The 9,509-nt window shown below is 39.3% G+C and overlaps 1 pseudogene; it reads left to right on the forward strand.

Annotated features, from left to right (window-relative positions):
• The first annotated feature begins 512 nt into the window (after positions 1-512).
• Positions 513-1,791, forward strand: LOC111157878 (annotated as a pseudogene).
• Positions 1,792-9,509: the final 7,718 nt, after the last annotated feature.

Below are 9,509 nucleotides of genomic sequence, written 5' to 3' on the forward strand. Positions count from 1 at the left end.
TAGCCTCCAAATTAATGCTGGCTTAAGGTTACTACTTCTTCGTGGCATTTCCTTCTGTGCTCCCCACTCTCAAACACAGGGTAAATTCCTATAGTCCTCAGGAATGTGAGGGGATTTTCTTCTTTTTCACCCTCAGAAAGAGGGTATATATATCATTTGGGTCCTGTTTTGGAGGGGTCTTCCATTAGACTGACCACCTTGGGAGAACTTTTACTTAGAAGATAACTGAACTGTAATTCAAGATGGCAGGAAACGTACACAATTGTCCCAAATTCCCAGGAAAAAAATACAGGCAAGCAAGCAAATGAATAAAAACTAGCTAGCCAGCTATATACAGTCAAGAGAACAAAAAGGACAGTGACTTTAAAACACTTTGGAAGACAGCAAGTATAATTAAGGGTATTTACTGATTTAAAAACAAAAATTAAAAAAACAGGTGCATTACCCTACAGGCTCCCAAGTGCATGCTTGACAGCCCTTACCTTGTCAGAGCACAACATTGCCAGGTGCAGATGGCCCCCAACTCTGTGGCTGCCAAGACCCTAACTGAGGGGCCAACCCCATGAAAGTTTACCTGGCACAAGGTGGCATAGCACACCAAGTGTGATGGCTCATGATCCACCAGAGAGTGTAAAAAATCAGCGTGCTCAGCCCCAGGCACTCTGGGGGAGTACCCCCACCATGAGCCACAGTATAGGGCAGGATGCCACAGATCCCTCTGTAGCCTTCCACATATCAACAAGGTCGTTGTGAAGAAGTATCTGAACTCTCTCCTAGTTTGGAGGACTGTTCTGGAGCAGCCCAGTGCTGAACCTACTAAAACGGAAGAGCTAACAGATGAATTCTGGCAGCTGCAGACCATGGTGGGGCAGAAGGGCTCACAAAGGCCAATCATGTCTTCCTCTTACTGCACCTACTCCACAACCTATTGCTGGACGTAGCTGCCTGTTCACTCTTTGGGTCTTTGGGACCTCCTTTCTGACTTTTCTTCTCTGTATGCACTATTTAGCACAGTTCAGGCCCAGGATGGCTGGCTGCAGCAATGACTCTGGGCATCTGTCATTCTTCAGCACCTTTACATGGAACCAGCAGCTACATCATTTTGTGATTTGCCACCTAAAGGCAACCCCTGGAAGTTAGTGGGACTGCATGCACCTTCAGCACACCTCGACCCCAACTACTTCTGCAAAGACCCAGATATCAATACGCAGCCCTTCTTCTTTGCCTTGGGGGAGATCCTCCCTGAGGAGCTTGGGACATGGAAGAAAAAGTACATGCTTTACAACCACCAACACAAATACTTCTTCCCAACTGAGCCTCCTGCCTTGTTGCCTACTTCCATTGGCATATTTTCTATTTCATTATCCAGCAGAAAAATTGGGAGGACTTACCTGAATGATGACTTTCTATACCAGTGTCTTCCTCATTTAAGTGGTATTCTTTGGAGTAAAAGGCTTTCTGGCCTTTTCTTCATGGTCAGTTTCCTAGAGAGCAACTGGTTTGTGTGGGTGACACAGATGAAGCACATCCCTATGTACAATGATCATGACTGGAAAGTGGACTGGGGCTCCATCTGACTCCCAGAACATGCAATGTCTACATGTCTGCCTTCAGAGACTAACTTAGTGGACATCTCAAATTCCAAATTTTCTCCACAATGCCTTGATACAGTTACTACAAAGTGGCTTCCCTGATGCAGTCCCTGTGTGCCATCATGGCATAAAGTACTAGTCCAAGCCCCTGCTCTCAGCCTTCATCCACATTGTCTACTCACTGAAGGAGTCTGGCTAAACGCTTATCTTTGCCAATAACAACATGCCCTCATCTGAAAGAGGAGCCTGAGGGTGGATTTGGGGAAGTAAATATTCTGACTCAAACCCTTCCCTCTTTGTCTTCAACTCACAGATGTAAGACTCCAAAACAGGGTTTGGAGGGAGTGGAACATGAAAGCCTCCCCTCCCCCACCCAAAGGAAGGAAGGAGCTGTTGCAGCACAGATGAGACAGTTTTGTTGTTTCCTTTTTCTAGTTTGGCAGGTGCAGATGGTTGTTGGCAAAGAGAGTCAGGGGGTTGTTAGAAGAATATGGAATATCTACTAAGCCCAGAATCAGGAAGAGATGTATCACTGAAATTCTACTCCACTCAGATAAGGGGTGAGCCCCTCTCTGGTCCATTCTCAGTGCCTTCTCAGTCCTCACTTGCAAATCTCAGAGGTTCACAGGCTGGTAGGGGATAGAGTAGCTGAATCTCTTGAAAAAAATTCTGAGCAAGATTTTGAACAAGATCAGAATCCTGAAGCTTGGCACAATGCAGTGCCTAGGAGCTCAGCCAGGCCAATATCTACAGCTAGGTGTGACCTCTATCTGCCTCAGTCTCCCAAAGAAGCTATTTTTCCACTTTCAGAAGCAGGCAGGGCAAGGCCCAGGACTGTGGTATTGGAGACATCTGGCCCTGAAGGACCTTGGCACTACTGATTTGGATCTCATACTCCATCTAGGGTACTGAGGGAGTATTAGGTCTTAAGTCCCACCAAAACAGCTGGTAGAGAGTTGTTAGCCATTAAAAATCCCATCAGCTTTTGATTTACCTCTTCTAACCAACACTCAAGAAACAAAACACTTGCAGGACAGGGGGTCCAGTTCTTGTTCCAAACACAAGTGAGCAGGTGCAGCAAACTGACTTTTCCCCTCCCTAGGAGAAAAAAGGAGGGGTTTCTAATAATTTCCCTTTGTTCCCTACCTACAGTTCCAAGTTTAATAAAATAGCAGTCATCGAGGACAAGTGAACGAGTTGGAAGATACTGAATTGCCAGTCATGAAGAAAACACAACTCAGCCATAAAGAATTTCAAGGCTGTAAGAAAATTTCTAAATTAGGTTACAGCATCACTTTAGGTTACATATAATTACTTCATAGTTCTAAACCAGAAATAGGAAGATAAAAACAGAAAAGTTTGTGACCATCATTGCTGTTGTTAGGCATTTTAATCTCTCAGCTCTCATCAAATATCTTTCTCTGCTGGAGACCAGGTAGGAATTTAGGATAACATCTTACAAAGCATTATCAGTTTAATACTGAAATATACATTTTTCATCTCCTGATTCTCAAAGATAAAAATAGTTTAACCTATCTCTAGAGACTAAACATAGGAATGTGCCCCAGGAGTCTTGCCTTCCACACCAACAGGCTTTCAGTCCAGGTGAGGGGATTATTTATTTGCCTGTTCATCAGTATCTACTCTAAGCATATTGAGCATTCTGGACACTGGGAGTAGAGAACTTCGAACTAAAAGGAAAAGCAGAGCCCTGGGAGAGATTATATTTAATTTCAGGAAAGACTGGCAAAGAATCGGGGAGATGAGTTTTCTTTTTCTTTAAGATTTTTTTGTTTAATCGAGAGAGAGTAAGAGAGAGAACATGTGAGCAGGAGTAGGGAGAGAGCCAGAGGGAGAGGGAGAAGCAGAGTCCCTGCTGAGCAGGGAGCCTGATGCCGGACTCTATCCAGGGACCCTGGGATCATGACATAAGCCAAAAGTAGATGCTTAACCAAATGAGCCACCCAGGCACCCAGGTGACTGAGTGTTCTAAGGTATGTTAGGGGGTTAGAGGCACCACTTACAGAGAAGATGTGGAGATTACTTAGAGGTTTGTTAAAACAAAGACAAAAAGATTAAACACACACACCCATACACACACAGAAAGCAGATTTCACAAAAGTTCAGAAGAACTTGATTCAAAAGAAAGAGCCTGGATAGAAAAATTAGAAGCAGAATTTAAGTGTTCTGCTTCCGTTGGCTTCCTCATTCAGGAATTAGTGCTGATCACAATGTCCACAATAGCCAAACTATGGAAAGAACCTAGATGTCCATCAACAGATGAATGGATAAAGAAGATGTGGTATATATATACACAATGGAATACTATGCAGCCATCAAAAGAAATGAAATCTTGTCATTTGCGATGACGTGGATGGAACTAGAGAGTATTATGCTTAGTGAAATAAGTCAATCAGAGAAAGACAACTATCATATGATCTCCCTGATATGAGGAAGTGGAGATGCAATGTGGGGGGTTTAGGGACTAAGAAAAGAATAAATGAAACAAGATGGGATCGGGAAGGAGACACACCATAAAAGACTCCTCTTACTGTCACAAAACAAACTGAGGGTTGCCAGGGGGAGCGGGGAGAGAGATGGTGGTGGGGTTATGGACATTGGGAAGGGTGTGTGATATGGTGAGTGCTGTGAAGTGTGTAAACCTGGCGATTCACAGACCTGTACCCCTGGGGATAATAATACATTATATGTTTGTAAAATAATTTAAAAATTAAAAAAAAAAGAATTAGTGCTGATCATTCCCCATCCCTCTATTCCTGGCTACTTAAGGTCTAGGTATGTTGCACCAAACTGTCAAGCCATCTGACTTTGGGCCCAGGTTGCCCAATCTGAGCAAACCCAGTGAGGCTTATTGAGCCAATTCCAGGTCCTCAAAACACCTCAACCACTGTGACCTTATCTTCTCAGCCTCAACCTGTGTCGTCTCACATGGCTACAAAAGGACAGACCACTGACAAAAGGCTCAGTGTTATAATGGTGATATAACTGATCTCAAATCCAGACACTGACAGATGAGAGGTAAAGTCATATCTAGTCATAGGGTTTATGACAAAACTAACATTGGAACTAACTTTCTAAAAACTCCAATTTCCATGTTTGTCTTTGCTATTTCATTTTCCTCCCATCTGGTGGGAGGTAGTTACCTTAATTAGGCCCAATATCAGCATCCTTTTTGTGTATGCCAATTTCGCTACCACATCCCAATGAAGTAAAGTTTAAAAATACAGTTAATTTTTACCAAAAAGACACACAAAAAATAAAAATAAATAAATAAAAAGAATAAAACAAGTAACAATAGCAACAAAAACAAGATCTGAAGGTCTCAAATCAAAATACATAAGAGTTAATCAAAGAAAAGTGTCTGGAGTCTTCATGGCTTGCTTCCTACCTGATCAACCTCAAATAAATCTGGCCAGTTGACAAACCCTAACTGTTTACATAGAATGGTTCTAAAAAGTATTGAATTTCACACTCAAAGTAAATAGTTTTTATGGTATATAAATTGTACATCATTTAAAGCTGTTTAAAGAAGCAATAGACTTGGTGCAGCCACTGTGGAAAACAGTATGGAAGTTCCTCAAAAAATTAAAAATGGAAGGACCATATGATCCAGTAATGCCACTACTGGGTATTTACCCAAAGAATATGAAAACACTAATTTGAAGGAATATATGCATGCCTACGTTTATTACAGCATTAAGAATAATAGCTGGGGTGCCTGTGTGGCTCAGTCATGTAAGCATCTGCCTTCGGCTCAGGTCATGATGATAGGGTCCTGGGATCAAGCCCCATGTTGGGCTCCCTGCTCAGCAGGAAGCCTGTTTCTCCCTCTGCCTCCACTCCCCCTGCTTGTGTTCTCTCTCTCTCTCTCTGAGAAAATCTTAAAAAAAAAAAAAAGAACAATAACCAAACTATGGAAGCAGCCTATGTGTCCATCAATAAATGAAGGGATAAAGAAGATGTGGTATACACACACACACACACATACACACACACATACACATAATAGAATATTAGTCATAAACAAGAATTAAATCTTGTCCTTTGCAACAACATGGATGAATCTAGAGGGTATAATGCTATAAGACAGTCAGAGAAATATAAATACCACATGACTTCACTCATATGTGGAATTTAAGAAACAAAACAAATGAACAAAGAAAGAGACAAACCAAAAATCAGGCTCTTAACTACAGAAAACAGACTGATGGTTAATAAATGGGAGATGGGTGAGGAATAGGTGAAATAGATAAAGGAGGTTTTTTTTTAAGATTTCATTTATTTGAGAGAGAGCACAAGCTAGAGCAGGGGAAGGGGCTAAGGGAGAGGGAGAAGCAGATTCCATGCTAAACAAGGAGCCTGATGTGGAGCTCCATCCCAGGACCCCAGGATCATGACCTAAGCTGAAGGCAGAGGCTTAACTTAACTGACAGGCTTAACTGACCTGAACCCAGGTGCCACATGAAGGGGATTAAGAGTACACTGATCATGATTAGTACAGAGTAATGCACAGAATTATTGAATCACTATTTTGTATATATACCTGTAACTAATATAACACATATGTTAACTATACTGAAAATAAATAAATATTTTAAAAAATAACAATTAAAAAATAAAAAGGCAGTAAACTAATTAAAAACAAGCATTAAGGCAAGAGTGCATGGAAGGAAGATTTTATTTAAGGCTACTACAGTGGGGAAGAGAGGACAGAACTCATTCTGAATTCAGCTACACTAAAACAAAGGATGAGGGAGTTTTTAAGAGCTGGAAGGATCATAGGCCATCTGTGTTTGCTAACTGAGCTTACTAAAAAGAAAGTAAGCCTTCTCATATCTTCAGGACAGGAAAAGTTTTATTACTTGGAGCAAGATGTTCACTCAGAATTAAGCTCCTATCCACCTACAGCTTAAGGGATTAGAACACCGTCTTCCTTGATGATTATTTTCAAAAGAGGGTCCCCAGTTTCTTGAGAAAGGCATACCCAGCTTGTAAAACTGGCAAGAGTCTTCTTAAAATTATTTACATCACAAAGGGGCAGAAAGAATTTACAACTATAAATTTTCTAACCGGTCAGAGTCTGGAGGCGAGAAGTCATCTGTCTCAAGTTTACTCAAGCTGAAGGAGAACTTTAAGTCCTCTTGTTCTCAAGCAAACCAACAAAAGAAAAATCATTGGGGCAGGGGATAAGAAGACAAAAATGTTAACTATTTAAAAGCTTTTGAAATTAATTTTTGCATAAATATTTATTAAATTATTGTACCCCTAAAACAAAAACTGAAAAATCAGAATACAATAGTCATCTCCTGGCCAAAATAAAAATAATAATAAAGAATTTCATTAAGTTGTAAAAATTTCAGAATAAAGATGGGGGAAAAGAGAACAATATAATAGAAAATATTACTCTATTATTTATCTGGACCCTTCAAATTCCCAAAAGCTATAAACACAAAATGTGCTGAAAAGCAGGACATAGAAACCAAATTCCATTACTAAGGAAAACTTGGGTAGTAAAAACTGTCAGTTTATATTATATCACTTTATCTTTCACAATACTTTCCACAAAAAAAAAAAAAAGAACCCCACAAAAAGACAAAGAAACACCATCTCATTTTCCTATGTGGGGTCAAGGAATAGTCTGGAAGAATAGATGCTACACACAACAGGGATAAATTTACTTTTTAAGAAGTAGGAAACTACAGAGAAAAGCTTGAGCATTTTGTTAGACTTTTACATATTTGTTTTTGAATTACTAAATAAGCACCTGTAATATTTTTCATTACACATTACCTGTGACTTGGCCTCTAAAAATACTGATCACAATGTGGTTTTGTCAAATACAACAAATATAAAGGAAGAAGGGTTAAATTAGGTTTCTAAAGTCACTGTTAATTAAAATGCTTTGATTAAGCTTTATACATCTTTTGCATCATGTTATTTCACTTTTAATATTCTTTTCCTTTTTGCTTTTGGTCTCCTGTTTTTTGAACAAAGAAATGTAATGGAAAAAAAATAATTACATTAGGTTAAAAGGAACTCACAAAATAACCAAGAATTTCTCATGTAAAAATCCATATTAACTTTGTTGCTGCTTGAAATCTGAGGACTTCCCTTGTATTATACAGGTAGAAGCCAGAAAATTATAATTTAATATACATTATAAAAATATATTAGGCGCCTGGGTGGCTCAGTCAGTTAAGCATCAGCCTTTGGTTCAGGTCATGATCCAGGGGTCCTGGGATGGAGTCCTGAGTAGGGCTCCCTGCTTGGGGAAATCTGCCTCTCCTTCTGCCCTTCCCCCCACCACCCCCAGATAGTGCATTCTCTCTTTCTCATTCTCTCAAATAAATAAATAAAATCTTTAAAAATAAATAAAATAAACATGAGTCATGTTAGGTTGGAAAACTTAATCAATGATGATTAAAAAAACAAAAACACAAACAAACAAATGAACAAAAACAATTATGCCAAAGTTGACATTTACCAGAAAACTTGTTTCCCTAGTGGATCAGTTTTGGGTGGCCAAGAGACACCACGTCTGTGAATCTAGTTAATAAGTGGGTATTGGAGGGGGAGAAAGACATGAATGATAGTTCTTGAGAGTAGTGAAATCTAAGAGACATGAAGCCTATGAATCTAGTTTAAAAGTTTAGAAATGGGGATGGGGAGAAATTCTTACAGACATCCAAAGTCTATAAGAATAATCAAGCAAGAAAAAAAAAAAAAGCAATGGTGGGTTTCTGATTAATCTCAGGGTTCTGGGACCAAAAGGAGTTGGAAAGCATGAATGAAGGCATGGGGTTCTGGCATCAGGGAAGTGGCATTAGAACCTTGGTGAAAATATGGGTGCAAAAGGAGAAAAGAGGATAGTTATATACTAATACATATTTATGCATACTTAAACTCTGAGGCAAAGGCTCTTTTTTCCCTATCCTGGGCAACATAAAGGCCAGACTGTAAGCACACTGAATTCATAGGTAGGAACAGATAGATCTACGTGACAGAATACATGAACACATAACAGCAAAAGCAAGAAATTTTTGTCAGCCTATATTCCTCATGTTTAGATGAGGCATTCGTTCCAGATGAAAATCCGAATAAAATCTCATATTCCACAAACTGACATATGCATTAGTACAGGCTAAAACAATATAAGTATTTTAATATATCAGTTAAATAAGTAACTTGAGAATATTGAAGATTGGCAAATTCAAACATTCCTTATTTGGATAATTTTGTAGATTAAGTGGATATACTGAGCTATGTAACTGCTGGGACAGAGCTCCATAAACATTTACCAAGAAATATAGCTTCACTTCTTTCAGCCTAAATGTTTTAAAACAAGATTTAGCCTAAGTTAAAGTAATGACCAGCTGACTTCACTATATTATTTTTTCATCAATCCTTGCCTAGAAAAATGATAGAATCTCATACTAACCTCTGAGGTACTTGAATTTTTATTTAGGGAACATATCTAGGCTAATAAGTAAGATCAAACAACACAATTTTTATCATCTTATAGTCAATGGATTTCTTTGCCAATGTTCTACCTGTGCTGTTTGCTGACAAGCTCTTCCTAAGGCATAGCCTGCATGTGGGAATCAGGCAGAAGCATTAGCTATAGCCCTCTTCATACTTGCGTGAAACAATACAGCAAAGAAGAAAAAGTGAACCAAGTTTCATATCTGCTCTGTCATTAGATTTTAGGGAACCAAAGATATTGATTAACCTATATTTTAACGCTGACTGCACAGTGGAATCATGTGCCATCACATCCAAATTCAATTAATAATTTTAAGGTGTGTTACCCAGATGAGGGAATGCTCCTAAAAATGTCTCCTGTGATTCTCCTGTGCAATAAGTTTGAAACCACTGGGTCAAGAGCCTTTTCTTAGG

Source organism: Enhydra lutris, unplaced genomic scaffold (genome assembly GCF_002288905.1).
Source record: "Enhydra lutris kenyoni isolate GAN:26980312 unplaced genomic scaffold, ASM228890v2 scaffoldscaffold3, whole genome shotgun sequence".
In the NCBI taxonomy this organism is placed as follows: Eukaryota; Metazoa; Chordata; class Mammalia; order Carnivora; family Mustelidae; genus Enhydra; species Enhydra lutris.